Below are 19,890 nucleotides of genomic sequence, written 5' to 3' on the forward strand. Positions count from 1 at the left end.
TGCTCCCTTCTCCAGAAAATGTGGGACACTGTCTGGGAGGAACTACAAGCAATGTTGTGTTGGGGTGTGGTAGAGGAGTCGCATAGCGAGTGGCGGAGCCCCATAGTGCTAGTGCCCAAGCCGGATTGGTTGAAACGCTTCTGCGTAGACTTTTGTAAGGTAAATGCCATATCCCGCTTCGATGCCTATCCTATGTCCCAACTGGATGAACTCTTAGAGCGATTGGGAAGCATACGGTATATATCCACCCTCAATTTAACTAAAGGCTATTGGCAAATTCCATTAACACCAGCCTCTAAAGTTAAGACGGCCTTCTCCTCTCCATTTGGGCTGTATCAATTTGTAAGGATGTCATTTGGCCTACACGGGGCAGCTGAGACCTTTCAGCAGCTAATGGATGAGCTACTGCAAAAATACAAATGCTTATATTGACGACATAGTGATATATAGCTCCAAACACCTCCAACGATTAGTGGCTGTTTTAGCAACACTGAAAGATGTGGGCCTCACGGTGAACCCAGGAAAATGCTGCTTTGGGCAACAAGAAGCATCCTATCTGGGGTACGCCATGGGACGGGGTAAGTTGAGGCCCCTGGTGGACAAGGTGAGTGCACTTAGAGACTACCCGACCCCCTCAACTAAAAAGCAAGTGCGCCAATTTCTAGGCCTAGCGGGGTACCATTGATTTGTCCCCAACTTTGCAACCCTTGCTGCACCCTTGACGGACCTTACGAGGAGTTCCCTCCAAAGAAGATAAAATGGACAGCAAGCATTTCAGGCTTTGAAAATCCAGCTGACCCGTGCTCCAGTATTGACACAACCAGACTTTACAAAACCATTTATATTACAAACCAATGCTTCTGAAGTAGGGGCAGTGTTATCCCAGGAAAAGGGTGGGGAGGAGCACCCTATCCTGTATGGAAGTCAAAAACTATTTCCCCGTGAATTAAGGTATTTGACAATTGAAAAAGAGACTCTCACTATTGACATGCTACGTTACTATCTTTTAGGAAGTTGGTTCCAATTGATTACCGATCACACGCCCCTTGGAAGGCTCCACTCCATGAAGGATATGAATGCCCGGATCATGAGATGGTACCTGTTGCTGCAGCTGTACTGTTTTGAAGTGGCACATCGGCCAGACAGGTCCCATAACAACGTGGACTTTTTTTCAAGGGTGCCCCCAGAGGAGGGGGACAGGGAGCAGGGGGTTAGATCCAACCTGGAGAGGGGGTGTGTGACAGGGCATCTAAGCCCTGCACATCTGCGGTCACGACCCTGGCTCTATGCGGGGAGCGGGGCCGGCGGCAGACAGTTTGCGGCACCTGCTTGGCGTCCTTCAACCCAAGGGACTTTTTTTTCCACCAAAGTTCACTATAGTTTCATAACTTACCACATATCCCACAAACCCAATAAAGTGCCTTCCCAAATACTGTTGCATAAGGCACTTGAAATCAAAATAAGTTGCTATTGTATTAAAGCCATGAACAGAGGATGATGCATGGACGACCTGAAGGGGCACATGGCCCTTCAAACATTATGGGCAGGAGGGGAAAGGGGCTAGATCCTCTGAGTAAATGGCTCCATAATCCAGAAAAGCAGAGGGTCCCATTGGTCCCATTGGTCCCCACAATGAGAGTGGACATCACAACACCATTAGTGATGTCCGCAGTGACGCAGGAAGCAAAAATTCCATTTTTCATTCATTACAACAGGCTCAGGTGCCAAAAGATTCTAGCATCATGGACCTTTCCTGGACAACCCACAGTAATGTTGCTAAACCTGAGTTACCAACCAGGCCTTGGAGGACCCTTTTCTGTTTATGAACTCTGAGGCCTTGTACAAGGGACCAAGAATAGACCTAACGGTCCCATCAATACCTCCAGTACAATGCAGGAACTCCAGTCATGCAAATCCATCTATAACCTCCAGTGCATTGCCCAGGTTTACAATCTGTGCCATCAGTACCATCACCAGCACACTCCACAATCACCATCCCAGTGATCTACATATAGCATATTAGTTAGCATATTGATCAGTATCAGTGAAGGATGGTAAACTTTCAGTGGTAGTGGCCGCATGCTTTCGGCTGAGGGAAGCTCTCATGTTAGTGTGATGTCTCTACAGCTTCAAGGTGAGCTTCATGCCAATCTCTAGGAAAGTTCCCTTTTCTATCCTGAAATTCTGTCTCCAGTGCTGCCATCCCAGGATTTCATCACTACCCTTCTCTACCAGTCAGTGCTACTTTTGGAAGCCCAGAAATAGGGCACAAATGAAGCTGCTTCAGGAAAAATTTGTTCATGCCCAACTTCATCTTCCTCCACCAAAATCAGCTCAGAATCATGGTTGACATTCAAAGAACTTGGATGTGCAGCATCTGTGTATTATCCTGTGTCAGGATAATGGTGTAAGCAATGTTTCCTCCTTGTTTACTGATAGCAGTTTGAAAAATGGCACTGGCTTGCAAGAAACAATCATGGGATGCCAGAACCATGAGAGGTTATTTGACTCCAATTCCCAGAATTCTAGTAGCACTGAGGAATACTCACCCGGAATGCTGAGTGCTTAACTCTTTCTCCCCACCCATAAAAAAGAAAAATAAGTGAGTGCTATGTGTACAAACTGATTCAAAGGATTATAGATAAATGCCAGCCATGTAATCAGTTAGGGTATGTCTACACTACCCCCTAGTTCGAACTAGGGGGGTAATGTATGCATACCGAACTTGCTAATGAAGCCCGGGATTTGAATTTCCCGGGCTTCATTAGCATAAAGCCGGCTCCGCCATTTTTAAAAGCCGGCTTGTTCGAACCCCGTGCCGCGCGGCTACACGCGGCACGGGCTAGATAGTTCGAACTATGTAGCCATTCCGATCTATCTGTACACCTCGTTCCACGAGGCGTACAGATAGATTGGAATGGCTACATAGTTCGAACTATCTGTATGCCTCGTGGAACGAGGTGTACAGATAGATCGGAATAGCTACATAGTTCGAACTATCTAGCCCGTGCCGCGTGTAGCCGCGCGGCATGGGGTTCGAACAAGCCGGCTTTTAAAAATGGCGGAGCCGGCTTTATGCTAATGAAGCCCGGGAAATTCAAATCCCGGGCTTCATTAGTAAGTTCGGTATGCATACATTACCCCCCCCTAGTTCGAACTAGGGCGGTAGAGTAGACATACCCTTATTTCCCATAGTTATTCCATAATATTATATGGCCACAAACCTAATCTGAAAAAAACCTGTGCAGAACAAAACATGTTGTCAAGGCTACTCCCCACTTTGGCATGATGAATGCAGAAGTTGGGGGCCCGCAAGAAGATCTGGATATTAGGATTTTGCGGGGGGAAGTTTTTATACCAGAGCCTGTAGAGACAAGGTTTTTGAGTGCTCTTGCAGGCCCCCAACTTCTGCATTCGTCATGCCAGAGTGTGGAACAGCCTTGACATGGTGGCAGAGGTGGGATTGGTTAATTAGAAAAAAAATCTTTTATTATCAAAACAAAACTACAGTTGCAAGCATTGTATATTGGCTAGATGGAAAGAGCTACCATTTAATATAAATTCTCAGGGAAAACTCCTGGGCTGTAATGCTTAGTTACCAAAAAGAAACAAAACAATTAACAAGCTCAGACATGATTTCCAACCCCCCAAACAACGAAAACAATAACCCCTGATGGACGATCTAAACTTTCCCTACTTACACATTTTAAGAAGTCCGTTCTTGGAGAGAGAAGCGTCTCCCATCTCCCTCAATCCCTGGGAGAAACTACTCTGATCTCAAACAAAAAAGGAGAGAAAAACCCCTCTTTCCCAGTTTGAAATCCCTACCTACATTGTTATTGGCTGACTGCCCAACACCTTTGCTAGGTACCTGAGTTAACCCCTTAGTCACCAGGTGCTGGTCAGCACTTCTGATTATGACACATGTAATACAAAGATCTCTTGCATAGAGGCTTGTCTACACATTTGTCAATTACATAAAAAAATGTTAAATTTTAATTTGGTTCTCATTCTACTCATAGGAAGTCAATGGCAAAACTCCCTTTGCTTTCAGGATAAAGCTCCTCATGCCTCCCATTCCTCCTGCTGTCAAACTATGGATATTCTTGTTTTGATTTACAGAAGAGATCTTTTAATTTTTGTTTCTATAGAAAGAAGTTCAAGAGACAAGTTTCTTGGAATTATATAAAGTTTACTGACACAGCAAGCAAACTAGATATATGGCAAGCATCCACAAGTCTCATGGCCCTCGTCATTGCCTAAATTTGGGCTTCCATCCTAAACCAACACTCACCCTATGGCCTTGCACACATTCTGGAGGAATTTAGCTCTCACTTGGAGTTCCAGAATCCCCCTCTGTTTCTTCCAAAGGATGCAAGGTCAGCAGCTTGGTACCTTCATCATCTCCCCCAGAAGCAGAGGGCAACTCTGTCTCTTGGGCTGTGTCTAAACTACATGGCTCCATCGATGGAGCCATGTAGATGAGGGTTGTAGGCAAACGGAAATGAAGCCGCGATTTAAATAATCGCGGCTTCATTTAAATTTACATGGCTGCCACGCTGAGCCGACAAACAGCTGATCAGCTGTTTGTCTGCGCAGCGCGCTAGTCTGGACGCTCCCGCGCCGACCTGAAAGCCCTTTATTGACCTCCCCGTTATGCCTCGTAGGATGAGGTTTACCAGGGAGGTCCATAAAGGGCTTTCATGTCGGCAGGGGAGCGTCCAGACTAACGCACTGAGCCGACAAACAGCTGATCAGCTGTTTGTCGGCTCAGCGCGGCAGCCATGTAAATTTAAATGAAGCCGCGATTATTTAAATTGCGGCTTCATTTCCCTTTGCCAAACAAACAAATCTACATGGCTCCGTCGACGGAGCCATGTAGTTTAGATGTACCTTTGGAGAGAAGACAAGGTTCTCCCAATATTTACCCCATTATCTAGGATGTAGTTGCTTGGACAGAGTAGGGGTAACATTATTTTTATTTGCACACCGTCCTCTGTTGAGGTGTCATTATCAGGGTAACAGTCTGTCAGGGTCACACCTTGCTCAAATATTATTTTGGACTGTCTGCAGATTCAGACTCCATTGGTATATGCTGAATTCATGTTCTCAATATGTTATTTCAAAACATGAGGACTAGAAACATTTTTTTTTAAAAAGCTGAGATTCTGATGTAGTCAAATGATTCATAAACTGGGCCCAGGCCTCTAGTGCCAGACTTTAATCTGGCACCGATGCAGGCACAGAACCCAAGGTCTTTGTTTAGGACTGGCTTGTGCTGCCAGAATCTACCTGAAAGGAACACACTGCATAAAGGGAGGGGTCTGTTAGATTCCACGACACTATCTTCCCCAGCCCCTTTCAAGAACTCTTGTGGGACTGTGGTCAACACAGAGAGAGTAGGCAGAGACAGAGTGGGCCAGAGGCAAGCAGTTTGTGTGCCCATAGAGATCTATCTGGGACATGCATTATCCCCTAATCAGCCCCACTGAGTTTACCATGGGAGGACATAGTAATCTAGCTCCAAAAATATATTCCCTTGTCTTCAGGGCAACACACATAGGCTACGTCTACACGGGCATGATTTTCCGGAAATGCTTTTAACGGAAAAGTTTTCCGTTAAAAGCATTTTTGGAAAAGCGCGTCTAGATTGGCAGGACGCTTTTCCGCAAAAAAGCCCCGATTGCCATTTTCGCGATCAGGGCTTTTTTTCGGACACAAATCTCTGCTGTCTACACTGGCCCTTTTGTGCAAAAGTTTTTCAGAAGAAGACTTTTGCCAGAACGGGAGCAGCATAGTATTTCCGCAAAAGCACTGACAATCTTACATGAGATCATCAGTGCTTTTGCGGAAATTCAAGCGGCCAGTGTAGACAGCTGGCAAGTTTTTCCACAAAAGCAGATGATTTTGCGGAAAAACTTGCCAGTCTAGACACAGCCATATGGTTCTGCTTCTATCTCTGGGTGTACTAGAGCCTAGAATCCTCCTTCCAGGAAATGACTAGTATCTACCTTCCCACTGCCTTTCCCAGCAGTCTCCTAACGTTCCTCTCTCAGTGGCCAGCTTCCTGGCTTTATATCATCCTGTGTGTTCCTTCACATGCAAGCCTCTCTCCTGTTTGCAACCTAATTACGTGTGTGAGGATCTCACCTCATCATGCTTTCAGACATTTCTCATATGAATGTTCTCCACATTTACCATATCTTGTTTTCCTCTTGCAGATATCCACCACATACCTTATCATTGACAATTATAACATTTCAAAGGGAATGGGATATATGATTTAACCCATAAGGGTAGATATAGAGGCAACTGGTGAGGGGAGTGCAATTGGCCACCTGACCTCCCCAGCCCAGGTTAGGTCCGGGACAACCCTCCTAACATAAGGAAGATTACAGTGTGGCATGGATGAATGGGCTAAAAAGGTGGCTAGAAAGCTGGCTTGATTATTGGACCTACAGGATAGCGATCAATGTCTAGTTGGCAGACAGTATCAAGCAGAGTGCTCCAGGGGTTGTTTTTTCAACATCTTCATTTAATGAAACAAAAAAACAGGCCTATGTAGCACTTTAAAGACTAACAAGATGGTTTATTAGGTGATGAGCTTTCTGGGCCAGACCCACTTCCTCAGATCAAATAGTGGAAGAAAATTGTCACAACCATATAATCATTTCATGATCTGGATGATGGGATGGGTTTCCACCTTCAGCAAGTTTGTGGATGACACTAGGCTGATCTTTTGCGGGAAGAGGGTGCGGTCACTGGCTTTCCAAGAGCCGGATGAGTTGCCTGGGGAGCTGGTGAAATCACCATCCTTAGCTGTTTCTAAGGCCAGGCTTGACAAAGCCCTGGCTGGGACGGTTTAGGTGGGGTTAGTCCTGTTTGGAGAAGAGCGTTGGACGAGATGACCTGTGACGGGGGGGGGGGGGGGGGGCTGTGAGAAGCGATGCAGAGGCCTGTGGGAGCAGCACTGGCTGTGAGGGGCGCCAGGGAGCGGAGAAGGCTCTTTGGGGGAAGCGCTTTGCTCGGCTACCAGCCGCTGCGCTTCCGCGTGATATCAGGAGGCGGGGCGCTCGCAGGCGCCTCTCAGCGGGCTTGTAGCGACCAGCTGGGGCGGAGCGTTCGCGCTTCCCCGGCTCGGGCAGGAGGCGGCGGCGCGTGGGGGAGTTTGTCTCCGCGGATGCTCGTCCAGCTCAGTTCGTAGCCGAGCAGCGGCAGCTCGCGGTGGCCTCTCGCTCCAGGTAACTGCTTGGCCCCCTTGCACGTCGGGCTCCTTGTGGGCTGGGTCGGGTCAGTCGCGTCCCAAGGGGTCTGGCAGCCCAACCTTCCGCAGGGCTACGCCGCGGTGGGAGGAGGCGGGTCCGCCCCCCCCGGGTTGCTGGAGGGGAGGGGGATTTGCCCCCGGCCCTTGCTTTACCCCAGCCAGACCCTCTCCCTTACCTCGCCCAGCCTGGGTCTAGTTAGAGGGCGTCGCTCCCCCGCCTTGCACTGCACGCAGCCCTTTCCTGCGAGCCCCATCCCGGGGGAGAAGCAAAGCAAAGCAAAGCAGCAGCTCCGTGAGGGAGTGTGTTTGCCCGGGGCAGGTGGCGGTGAGTGTCATGGACTGTGTTTCTCCATCTCCTTTGCTGCTCGCATGCTACGAAGCCTCTAGCGGTTGCCCGCTTTTTTCCTCTTCCGCCAGGTCCGTAACACCTTTGTTTCCCTCTTGTACTGGTAGCAACCGCAGCCACCTCCCAGAGGTGTGTGAGAGCAATAGGGAGATGTTAAGAACTGAAGCACAATGCAGGACAATGTAGCACTTTAAAGACTAACAAGATGGTTTATTAGATGATGAGCTTTCGTGGGCCAGACCCACTTCCTCAGATCAAATAGTGGAAGAAAATAGTCACAAGTCATATGTGTTCATTTTTTTTAATTGTATCCTTTGGTACATATGGTTGTGACTATTTTCTTCCACTATTTGATCTGAGGAAGTGGGTCTGGCCCACGAAAGCTCATCATCTAATAAACCATCTTGTTAGCCTTTAAAGTGCTACATTGTCCTGCATTTTGCTTCAGCTACCCCAGACTAACACAGCTACATTTCTATCACTATGTTAATAACTGGCTCTGCTGCGGTTTCTTCCCCAAATATCTTTCTCTTCCTGGTTTTACTCTACCTTGAGGAAATAACCCAGCTTGTACCTCATAGTGCTGTAGAGTAACGGTGTTAATTCGATCAAAGGTTACTAGATTGTTCATTTGCTATTGACACCCACCCTCCTCCACGTAACGCCCCAGAAGACTTCTGGAAACTTTGTTCCGTTTCAGATAGAGGTGCTTTTAGCTCTTTTAACTATTGGGTCTCTACCATTTGCTGCTGCTGCTCGCATTGCTAGCAACCTGAATGAATTAAAAGGGACTCTGTTGTACCCTGTCTTCTCCACATATGAACCTTGCAGAGATACAACAGGCTTTTACCTGATTTTTTTCAAGAGTTAAACAAAAACAATACTTTTATTTCTGGGATGTCTGCAAGCCTTACTGTCTACTTTGTGCTCTTTATTTGAACCACATCTACATAATATTATTTAAGTGCTAAAACACCTTGGCAATGGGTATGGATTAGAGGAAATCAGATTTTTTTTCTATTTAAGGACTAGTATATCTGTGATCTTTCAAAGTTGCAAAAACCGAGCAGAGCCTGAGAAGTCTGTGTTTGAGAACAGCAACAGTTTAGAAGACTGTACCTGGTTTTCTGGGACCCAAGCCTGGTGAGTGGTTTCAAACTTTTAACAGGCATCTCAGTGTACACTTGGCATTTTATCCCCTTTTCAAGGCTGTTCTGAAAAGTAAATCTTTTGTTGGAAGGAGGTGAAGTCAGTGCTTTTTTAAAGAGCAGTTTGAATTACCTATTTGGAGTATTTGCAATTCCAAACAGGTTTCTTAAATAGTGGGTTTCAGGTAGCTAATTTCAGGTTTGGCAAGAAATAACAGAGTCTCTGTAGAATCAGAAAATGGTTTTTAGCACTGTTGCTGTTTGATATTTAGTCAGAGTTGAAACTTCTCATCTAAAAAAAAAAGAAACCATTTCTGCCTCTATGAAGTAGGGAAAATATACTATTGATGGAAATCAAGTTATGGTACAGAAAATGTTGGAAGGTAAATATTTTGGCACTATGTACATTGCTACTTAACATTCTATCCTCTAGGAGTCTCTAGTGCCCTGGAAGATTCACAACTATTTTTATCCTCTCTGGGGTCTTTAGTTGTCAGTTCTGAATGTAATGAGGTGGTGCCAGAAAGAATTTATACTATCAGTGACAAACTTTAGTTGCTGCATTTTTAGTTGTGTGGTATGTAACACTCCTTTCCCTGAGGCTAAGCACATCTCCAGAATTTCCCCAGGCTCCCTTAGCCTGGTGAGTATGACAAAAATGAGAGACCAAAATCTGCTGTTTTTACACCAAGCACTAACTTCAGTGTGAACTGCTCAGTAGGATTAGCTGTAATAAAAATAACTAATAGTCCAGACTCCTGTGGCACCTTAGAGACTAACAAATATACAGGATCATGAGCTTTCATGGATAAGACCCACTTCATCAGATGAGAAGTAGGTCTTACCCACCAAAGATTGTGATACTGTATATTTTTGTTAGTCTCTAAGGTGCCACAGGAATACTCATTGACATTGTTATTAGTTACAGACTAACATGGCTACTTTCTCTGAAATTTTGTGAATAAAAATATTTAGCAGTGTGAGTAAAGTGAAAGGAAACACCTCTGCAGAGTTCACATTGGTGTGCTGGAGCAAAATTCAGTTATTTAAATCTTACATCACAGTGGAGAATTTTGTTACCTTATACACACAGCTTTTAAAATCTTCCTCTTGCCACCTCTTTCCGTCAAATATATATGCTCTATTCCAAATGCAGCCTGTGAGCTCAGGAAATCTGACTTCCTGTTGCTTCTACTGAGATAAGATACTGTATAGGAGATGTAATTGCACAGGAATTCAACATGCCAGTTAGGAGCATCAATAGCAGTTTATCAGATACTCATCAGCATTACTCAGTTTCAGGAATAGCAGTTTATCAGATACTCATCAGCATTACTTAGTTTCAGGAAACCTTACTGTGGTAACTTTCCATATAAGGAAGCTAATTAGGGACTTTAATTAAATAAACAAGTAATGGTGAGGGAGATTGAAAGAAGAAAAGTATTTCCGTACCCTTCAACAGAATATAGAGCCTTTCAGAATGCCAATAATATCCAATGAGCCAGAGCTTTGTAAAAGATGTAAATGTGATGCTGGAAAAATCTGGATAGCTTTACAATAACATTTTCTGAAATTTCATTTAATCATAATTGTAAGATTTTCAGCCTTTTTTCACTTATGCATATGAAATACGCTGTAAATGTCTATCCGGGGGATAGGAATAAAAAGGCAAGCACTGTTTTCCATATAGACAGAGTAAAGTTTTCAGGTAATTTTTGGTTAGAGTGGGGTTTGCTTGAGGAAGCGAAGAATGGGCCAACACAGATATGTGTAATCAGGTGTTCAAAGAAATACTTTGAGAGATGGGTAAGTTACATAAAATACTTAATTGAAAAGCAGTGCTTTCTTATTGTGTAAATGATTTTTATTTCTGACACTATATTTAAGCTATCTTCCATTGATCTCAGTGGATGAAAGACCTATATGAATAACTGATTTATTTAGTTTGTTGGCAGTCCAAAAAGTCAAAAGGGTGAAGTGGGAGTGGTCTGGATCCAACTGAAATATTTGGATTTCTTCAGCAAATCAAAACATTACATTTTATTCAACCAAAACAAAAACATTTAGGTTTGGAGTAGTTTAACCTTTTTAAAAATAAAAGTAAAAAAAAGAACTGGGCTGAGCAACATGGTGGTGGTACCATACCTCTCTCCTGTATATCCAGTAGCCTAGTGGTTAAATACCACAAGAGTTCAGAGACACACTGATTGTCAGTCTCTTCAAGAAGGGTGACAAATCAGACTGTGGAAACTATCATGGCATCTCCCTCTGGCAACAGCAGGGAAAATTTTAGCTTGAATCCTTGCCAATCGCCTCCTGCCACTCTCAGAAGAAATTCTTCTAGAGTCCCAGTGTGGCTTCCAACCATTCTGAAGAACATGATTTTCACCACTCCTCAATTGCGAACAGAATTAAACCTTATATATGAGTTTCATTGACCTGACCAAGGTGTTTGATCTAGCCAATGATAGCGCTCTGTGGACCATTCTCTCAAAGATCGGTTGCCCCAAAAAATTAATCAGCATCCTGAGACTGTTTCATGACAATATGACTGCCACAGTGCTGAGTAACAACGAATCCCGAAGCAACCCCTTTGAGGTCAAAACAGAAGGCAAACAAGGCTGCGTCATTGCCCTAGCACTGTTCTGCATCTTCATTGCCATGACCCTCCATCTCATTGACAGCAAGCTTCCAGATGACATGAAGATTGTCTACAGAACAAATGGGAAGCTTTTCAACTTCAGGAGACTGAAGGCCAAAAGCAAAACTTCCATAACTTTGATCATGGAGCACTAGTACGTGGATGACAATATGATCACTGCTCCTTGTGTACCGCACAATGGTTGTTCCGGCACTGCTGTATGCACGTGAAACCTGGACAACATATAAGTGTAACCTGAAGGCACTTGAACAATATAATCAATGCTGCCTTAGGAGAATACTAAATATCCTTGGAAGGACAGGCACATGAACACTAGCCTCCTAGAAGAGTCCAACATGACCAGAATTGAAGTTATCATCCACCAACAACTTCGCTGGACTGGTCACGTGGTCCAGATGCCTGATCAGTGCCTCCAAAAACAGATTCTGTTTTCCAAGCTGAAGGAAGTATGGAAGAGCGCTGGGGGCCAGACAAAGCGATTTAAGGACATGTTGAAGGCAAACATGAAAAATTGTGGCATCAGTGTCTACACTTGGGAGAACCGTCCCCAGTGGAGACTGGTAATCCGTGAGGGAGTGGTGCAATTTGAGAGGTCCTGCTGCAGGGCAGATGAGAAGAGGCAGAGAAAGAGAAAAGAGCAGCAAAAACTGCCCCATGTCCCTCCAATAGCCACCAGCACCTGCCCCTTCTGTGATAAGACCTGCGGCTCCAGAATCAGGCTGGTTAGCCATCTACCAATCTACAATTAGGAGGGTGTCAGGAAGACCTCCTACTCATTATCGAGTGACCACTGAGAGGGGATTAGGGCACTTACCTGAGATAAGGAATTCACTGGTTTGGATCCCTGCTCTGTGGCAGGGACTAGCTAATGGTCCTGCACATCAAGGGTGAAATCCTGACTTCATTGAAGTCAGTGGTAAAAAGTCAATAGCATTCATTTTTATGAAGCCAGGATTTCACTCCAGATATTTTGATAGGCACAGTACAAGAATCTAGATTTTGCGTGTTGGAGCAATCTTAACTTAAAAAAGCTGTCATATCTGCTGCTTAACCCTTGGGTGTAAGGATTTGTCTATGACATTTGCACTTTTTGCATTGCTGTAATTAAAGTCTATTTTCCCCACTCCAGCTCATCTAAAGAAATGGGTTTTGCCCATGAAAGCTCATGATACTATACATGCTTTTTTTAGTCTCTGTGGTGCCACAGGACTACTTGTTGGCGGCACCTACATTCAGAATTCTGGGGAAGGAAAAAAATCCCCACTGTTTCTACAATTGGTGCAGCCCCAATGGTCGAAGCACTGGGATATAAAAGTCTTAAATACCCTGTAAAGGTAGCTAATGTTTTGTCATCTAACTTAAAAAAAAAAGCTACCCAGCATTGTATTTAAAATATCAGTGACCACTGTTGTCCTAGCTCTCCCACTAGTGATATTTTTGGTAGTAATTTCTTTTATGTATATGTAAGTGAAAGGTGTTCATGTGCATAATGGCCAATGCCTGACAGTCAATATTTATATTTTAAAGATTAACGCCTTGTCATTTTTTGTGAAAAATATCCTTTTACCTTGTAACTACTGTGGGGAAAAAAAATCCAGAAGTAAAAAGGACAGTGAAAACGAGCCCCTCTAGCTTATGATAAAACTAAGGTACTCTGTCTTCACTGTGGTTTTTTTCACTGATTTTAAGACAGCTCTCACACAATTGATACTGAAATGTAAAAAAATACAGGGACTAGTCTCTGATATGACCTTGTCTCCACTAGCATCTTGTTCACTGTTCTGTTGGTAGAGCTCTCTTAACAGCATGAACAGGACTGGGTAGAGAAGAATGGTAACTACATTTTAACTTTGGTGTTATCTAGACCTATTCTGAGCAGGATCAGATGATGTAATGTTTAATTGACTCCTTGTATCTTATCACTTTTGGCTTAGCTGCTCTTAGTGGAGTTTCACAACTGCTAGGGGATTGTTTCCATAACAAGAACTAGGGGTCACCAAATGAAATGAATTTGGGTTTAAAACAAAAGGAAGTACTTCATGCAATGCACAGTCAACCTGTGCAACTCCTTGCCAGATAATGTTGCGAAGACCAGGACTTTAACAGGGTTCAAAAAAGATTTAGATAAATTCATGGAGGATAGGTCCATAAATGGTGTCGCTAGCCTCTGTTTATCAGAGGCTGCAAATGGGTGACAGGGGTGACATTTGATGATTACCTGTTCTATTCATTCCCTCTGGGAGCACCTAGCACCAGCAACAAGATACTGGGCTAGATGGACCTTTGATTTGAGCAGTATGGCTATTCTTATGTTCACTGATAGCTGCAGGAATGGGAAATTAAAAGGAAAATGTGTAATTAGAAGTTGGTTCAATAAAATATATTGAACACTTTCCCCGGTCTCTCTAGTTTAGCTGTAGGTTTGTCTGTACAGTATTATACACTTTGACTGCCAGTAGAGTAATTTGTCTTGAGTTAGTGCCTAGAGACCATAAACAGAATTAAGGCCATATTGTGGTAGGGGCTGGAAAAGTGGTACTCCGATTGTGGCTTGTGACCCACAAGTGGCATTTTAATGTGTTTCCTGGGGCTCTGCGCAGCACATATTACAATGCTGGGTGTTTTTACTATGTTCTTAACACATTACATTATCAACTTGCACTCAGTTGTTAACTTATTTGCTGCAAATATGTTAAATAGAATAAATATTTACCCAAGTGCAATAAAATGAACTGAAACTGAATTGCTTTTCTTTGACCCTTTTTAATAATACGTGGCTAGCTTTTTAATCCTACTTTTTATTTTGATAACGGTGTCCTAATCTCAACTGTTTCAGTGGGCAATTGTTTGCTAATGGGGCAAGGGATGTCAACCTGTACGCTAACTGATAAGACATGGCATATCAGTTAATAATCTTGTTGACTATACACTTCCCTTCTCCCCCTTCCCCTGCCTCTTTATCAGAGGCAGCAAGGGTGGAGAGGGCCGGAGCCAGTGCCCGTCAGGAGCTGGCTTGAAAGCTGGCTCCCCACAAGCATGGAATCTGCCTTCCTCCCCACCCGCTCTCTCCTGTGCAGCTGCCTTTGAAAAGCAACCGTGTGCAGGGTGAGGTGGGTAGGTGGGAGCCAATATGCATGGGGAGCCAGATTTTAAGCAGCCCCCCCCCCCCCGCATGTGCTGACTCTTCAGACCAGCTTGCTCCCCCTTGCTGCCTCCCTCAGAGGCGGTGGGGTGGGGAGGCAGGAGCTGGTGCTGTGGGAGGTAATATAGTATGTGAAGCTGTCTTTAACACTTATGTTCCAAAAAGCTAACATTTGAAAACAGGTGTTCAAATATAGCTTTAGAATCAACGCTGTAGCAGATTCCAAATCAACCCTCTTTCCTGCTTTCCCTGGAGCAGTGAAACTGTGTCTCCTAATATTTTTCATCTAAAGTTAGCCCAAGAAGATGATTAATTTAAAAAATAGAATTTTGTTCTATTAAATTAATATATTGCATTTAATTACTAATGCATTAGTGATTTAAACAGGCACATGAGGAGCAACATAGTAAATGAACGTAATCTGTCAGTGGATAAGAGGCCACTGAGCTTTGCTGCTATTTTTAGTTTGTTTTAAACACAAAACGTATCTCAATTTGTTTTCTGTGGACATTTAGCACATTAGCTGAACAGTCTCAAGTTTATGGTTTGCTTGTGAGATTCAAGCTACAATTTTTTTTTTTCAAAATATAAAGTTTGGGAGGGGTTTCTGGTTACAATATGGTTTCCTTGAAGCACGGGCTTGTCTTCTAACAGAGACACTACCTAATGCAAATATGCAGACAAGAGTCAGACAACATTAGGTCAGGTCTTTCCTCCATATGTATTGCAAATAGAAACCAAGTTGAAGAAAACTATAATAACTAATTTCCTGGTAGTAATTCATAGAAGATCTGATAGGATTTAGGTTAAGAATACTTGCTCCTTGTCAATTTTCTCTTATTATTATCTTCAATTTTAAAAAAGTTCAGTAAAACATCTATAACAAGAATGCATAAACTATCTTGGAATGCATAAGTCAAAAGTAGTTCTGTTTGGCTTGAATCTTGAACTTAGATTTACCTTGTGATAAAGAGAATATCTTCAAAGAATAGCTCTAGTTTTGAAGCATCTCGACATAGTGTGTAAAAAAATTGCCTAACCCCAGAAATAATTGGCAAAGGGGGAGATAAGATTTCCTGCTCCTGAATCAAATATTTATGAAAATTAATTTCACTTGTTATTGACAAGACATCTGAAGTGCGTTTAGAGGAAATGATACAACAGCTTTTGGTATAATTCAGAGAACAGCAATGGACTTTCTTTCCTTTTTGGTCTGTTCATCCTCTAGCATGGGGGCTATTTAAGTAACAGCAGCTTGACACTGACATGATGGTTTCATTGTTGCTATTCAGAAAGCTTTAGAACAGTAATGGAAATTACCATTTTTTAGGACTTGTTCATACTTAAATTTCTGAAATAGCTATTCTAGAACAATTCCTCACTGCTGTTTCACTGAGACATTAGCAGAAGCACCACAGTGTTCTGTTTGCAGACTAGGCAAACAGGATTACATTGATTTATACTCTGTTTACATCTGGAAAACTATCTTTGCCAAGATATATGTGACTCTCAGAGTCCCTTTATGCCAGCTGGCAAAGGGCACACCCAATGTGAGGGCTCTGGCTGAGGATGTGGAGTCTGGGGTGGGGCTGGAAACTAGGGGCAACCTCCAGGCTGGGGCAGGAGGTTGGGGTGAGGGATCTGGGGTTGGGCTGTGCATGAGGATCTGAGGTTAAGCTGGGATGCAGGAGGAGCTCCAGATTTGGGGGAGAAGGGCATTGGTGCTTAAGGTTTGGGCACTTACCTCAGGCGGGTCCTGATCAACAGTGTTGTGAAGCTAAGCCAGGCTCTCTACCTATCCTGGCTCTGTTCTGTGCCTGAGAAGCAGCTAGCTCAACCTACAGCGGGTTGGTGGTAGTTAGGAGACTCCATACCTGTCATGCTCCCACCCATAGGCATTGTTCCCTCCCCCCACCCAGCTCCCATTGCCTCCTCGCCTACTAGCTGGACCTGCTAGCTACCTTCTGGATGCAGCACAGTTCCAAGACAGGTGGGGACTAGCCTGCCTTAGCTCTGCAGCACTGATGACCAGACTTCTAACCTGGTCGGTGCTGACCGGAGCTGCCGGGGTACCTTTTTGGCTGGGCATCCTGGTTGAAAATCAGACATCCTAGTAGAGGTACTGGATTAAGGGCAGATCTTTGCTATCTGGTATAGTTTTGGCTCTTTGGAATACTCCCAATGATTAGTAAGTAGCAAGCATTCGGTGCGGTGATAAGGTTTTGTAGGGTGAAGACCTTACTTGCAAATCTGTCTGCATGTGTTAATGTGTTCCAGGGCATCTTCTTTTAGGGACACGCACAAATGTGAAAGCTTCAAACAAGAACAGTGCCTGTTCTTACACTTAAAATACTCTTAACCAGTCTTTATACACTTCCCTTTGTTTTTTCAGTATTGTCATTTATTTGTTTGTTTTTGTTTGCTGTCTGTGATGCTTTTTTACTTTACTGTTCTATGAGTGGGCAGTATTTAATCAAATTAAGAGTTGACATCCCAGAGAAATTGTATAATCCTGAGTGAATGCCTTGTACTCTCCTTTCCAGTATCAGAAAATATTGTATTTATATAGCAGAACTATTTCTAATCGATTCATAGATTTGTTTAGGATCTTAAAACTGAGTTGAGTGCACGTAATCTGCATGCAAGAGGGCTAGTTTTGTGAACTGAGTCTGTAATATGCCAGAATATCAGCAGGTGCTTCATTTTTTTGAGAGCAGCTTTCCCTGAAGATTTAATGGTCCAACTCTATGATAGGAATAGGTTATTAAATTGGACTTCTGGTGCATATATTTTATGCTTATACTTAATGGTCATGACTATTTTATTTATATAGCTGTTTATATAGCTATTTGCAGAATGCCACATTTTGGTGTGTTTACTAGCTTGAATTGTTAGGCTTGATACTACCCTTGGCATGCATGTATTTTATCTGCTTTTTATTTGATATGAAACAAATATCTTAACCAGTGCATCTTGTTGACTTTCTCTTGTATTTTTTTCTTCCATAAATTGCTTAAAAGTATATTTTGTATCCACATTTTTTTGTTTATATTGTGGTGCACATCCACACAATACTTGGATATTGTTGCTGCACAACAGAATTCAACCCACACATAGATGGAAAATATTAGAGGGAACATTGGTGAGGAGCTGCATACTTCCTGCTTTTACAACAAGCTGCATGCCATACTTGGCAGATACTCCACTAATACCTTGCATAACTCCTGCCAATAACTCTGAGGACCCCCCAGTCACAGGCTTCAGATGTGAACAGCAAGGAAAAGGAATTGTACAAGGAAGAAGAGGAGGAGGAGAAGGATGGGATTGGGAACTCCAAGTTGAGCAGGGGATTTAGTTATACAATGAGGCAAGATGTTTTTGACTCTACTGTAGGGATGTAAGTGACTAGGCTTATTAGGTAGTCAAGTCGCTCCTCATGTAGTGGCCCCCATGCCCGCTTTATCACAGGCAGCAAGGTGGGGGCAGGAACTGTCTTAAAAGTGAGTTTCCCCCAGTACTGTCTCCGCGGTGTGGAGGAGGGGTAGGGGAAGCAGAGGGGTCCCAGACCTACCCCCACTGTGGCTCTTGCCTTTTAAATGTTGTAAGAGCTTGGTGGCTCTTAGTACATTTAAAAAGCAGTGCTGCAGAGGTCCTAGAGCCATCACGAGCCAGGACTGCTCAGTCTCTGCTCATGCTGGCTCTGGGAGTTGGAGCTACCTTCACTGCAGCTCTGCAGAGCGCCTCCTCTTATTGACTAATCATGTAGTCGATACTAATTGTATCGACTACAGGATTAGCCAAATACCCGCTTCTTAACATCCTCACTGCACTGCAGTCCAGTCGGTCTTACCTGTCCACTACAGGCAAGGCTGATACAGTACAAAGAACCTTGGGTAAAGGTAGACATAAATTTTCCATTACCGGAATGCACCCCCATGCCCTTCCAAAGATAAAAGGACATACTTTGACTTGACTTGTGCTAGAAGAGGTAAGTAGGAGAGAATTGCTATATGCTTTTCAGTCCCCTCTAGAGTTAGGCAGGAGAAGCCGTAAGGAGTAATTTGTATACTGATGTCCCTTGAATCCTCATATGAGAACTCTATGTAAAAAAAATTTCACAGTAGTAGGCAATAATTTGCCAAAGACTTCTAGGGATGGCAGCCTTATTTCTTCCTACGTAGTAGGGTGCTTTTCCATAATATTCAGTGACAATTTCATCAGGCACCATTGCAGTACACAGGCTTCCAGCATACCAGTCCAGGCAACTTTAGGACACTAGCAGCAGCTGTGCTTTCTCTGCCTTTATTACCCTCAGGAGTGAGATATGCTAAAATCATCCCTTCCTGTGGAAAGTGCCGATATTTAGGGCCAACTGAGCAAATCACACCTCATTTCCCTTATCCCCAGTAGGCCATACTCAAAATGGGCTGGTGCTGTGACCAATACTGTGCCCCAAAAATTCTAAGCAGGAGTGAAAATTAGCATTTATTTTGTAACAATTTGTTCCAAACAAGAAACCATGAAACTTGCACTGGACCTTATCAGCCCACGTTGATGTCAGTGAAGTGTACCTGATAACCTGTGCTTGCATATTCACAGAAAAATAGCCCTTGTGGATATACAATCTGGCAAGGTGGTCTGGTGCCAAGCTAAGGGTAGGTATGCCTTTAGTGCAGTTTGGGAACCTCATCTGCTATATCCCTTCACATTGCAAAGGGTCATGGTACTGCATAGCAGGAAGCAATTAATGAGGTTGCACGTTTGTATGACAGCTCAGCTACCCAACACAATGATCAGTTTCAGCGGGGTAAGCAGCTTTAGTCTGTTTCAGCAAAAACAAGTCCAGCGACACTTTAAAGACTAACAGATTTATTGGGCATGAGGGCATAAACCTTTGTGAGATACAACTCACAATGGATTTCCAGACTCCAAATTGATTTCCAGCTGACTGTAAAAAATTGTTAGATGCTAAAGTTTGAAAAAAGGAGTTTTAATTTAATCCTTGAACTTTTCCACTTTGAGGAAACTCTAGGGCCCTTGGTTCTGCAGTGGGATGCTGGGGGAAAGACCTAAGTGCTGAAGTGGAAACTAGCCAACTTCTGAGTGATCTGCCCTGACATCTCATTAAAGGCCTGGGACCTAATAGTAACTCATGTACTATTAGGGTTATGGCTAATATTTGTATTTCCCTAGTGGAGATTGAAACTTACGTAACTGAACACATTCACGTATAATGGACTGCTTATCTCTCTAAAGTCAGGCCTAATTCCTGGTCATTCACCTCTCTTTTGTGTAATGAAAAATGCTGAGGTGTATTAACAATCTCCT

The 19,890-nt window shown here is 43.6% G+C and overlaps 1 protein-coding gene across 3 annotated transcripts in view; it reads left to right on the top strand.

The window, feature by feature from the left end:
* Window positions 1-7,100: 7,100 nt before the first annotated feature.
* The window catches only part of GCNT1 (glucosaminyl (N-acetyl) transferase 1), a 30,932-nt gene continuing 18,142 nt past the window's right edge, over window positions 7,101-19,890 (top strand). Inside the window, exons 1-2 of one of the 3 annotated variants that reach the window (XM_089779240.1) lie at window positions 7,101-7,241; window positions 8,637-8,753. The gene's annotated coding sequence lies outside the window, so the exon portion shown is untranslated. The remainder of the gene's footprint in view (window positions 7,242-8,636; window positions 8,754-19,890) is intronic. The other 2 variants (XM_075931734.2, XM_075931735.2) reach the window with 2 other exon arrangements.

The sequence above is a fragment of the Pelodiscus sinensis genome, chromosome 6 (genome assembly GCF_052426305.1).
Source record: "Pelodiscus sinensis isolate ZL-2025 chromosome 6, ASM5242630v1, whole genome shotgun sequence".
Taxonomy (NCBI): Eukaryota; Metazoa; Chordata; order Testudines; family Trionychidae; genus Pelodiscus; species Pelodiscus sinensis.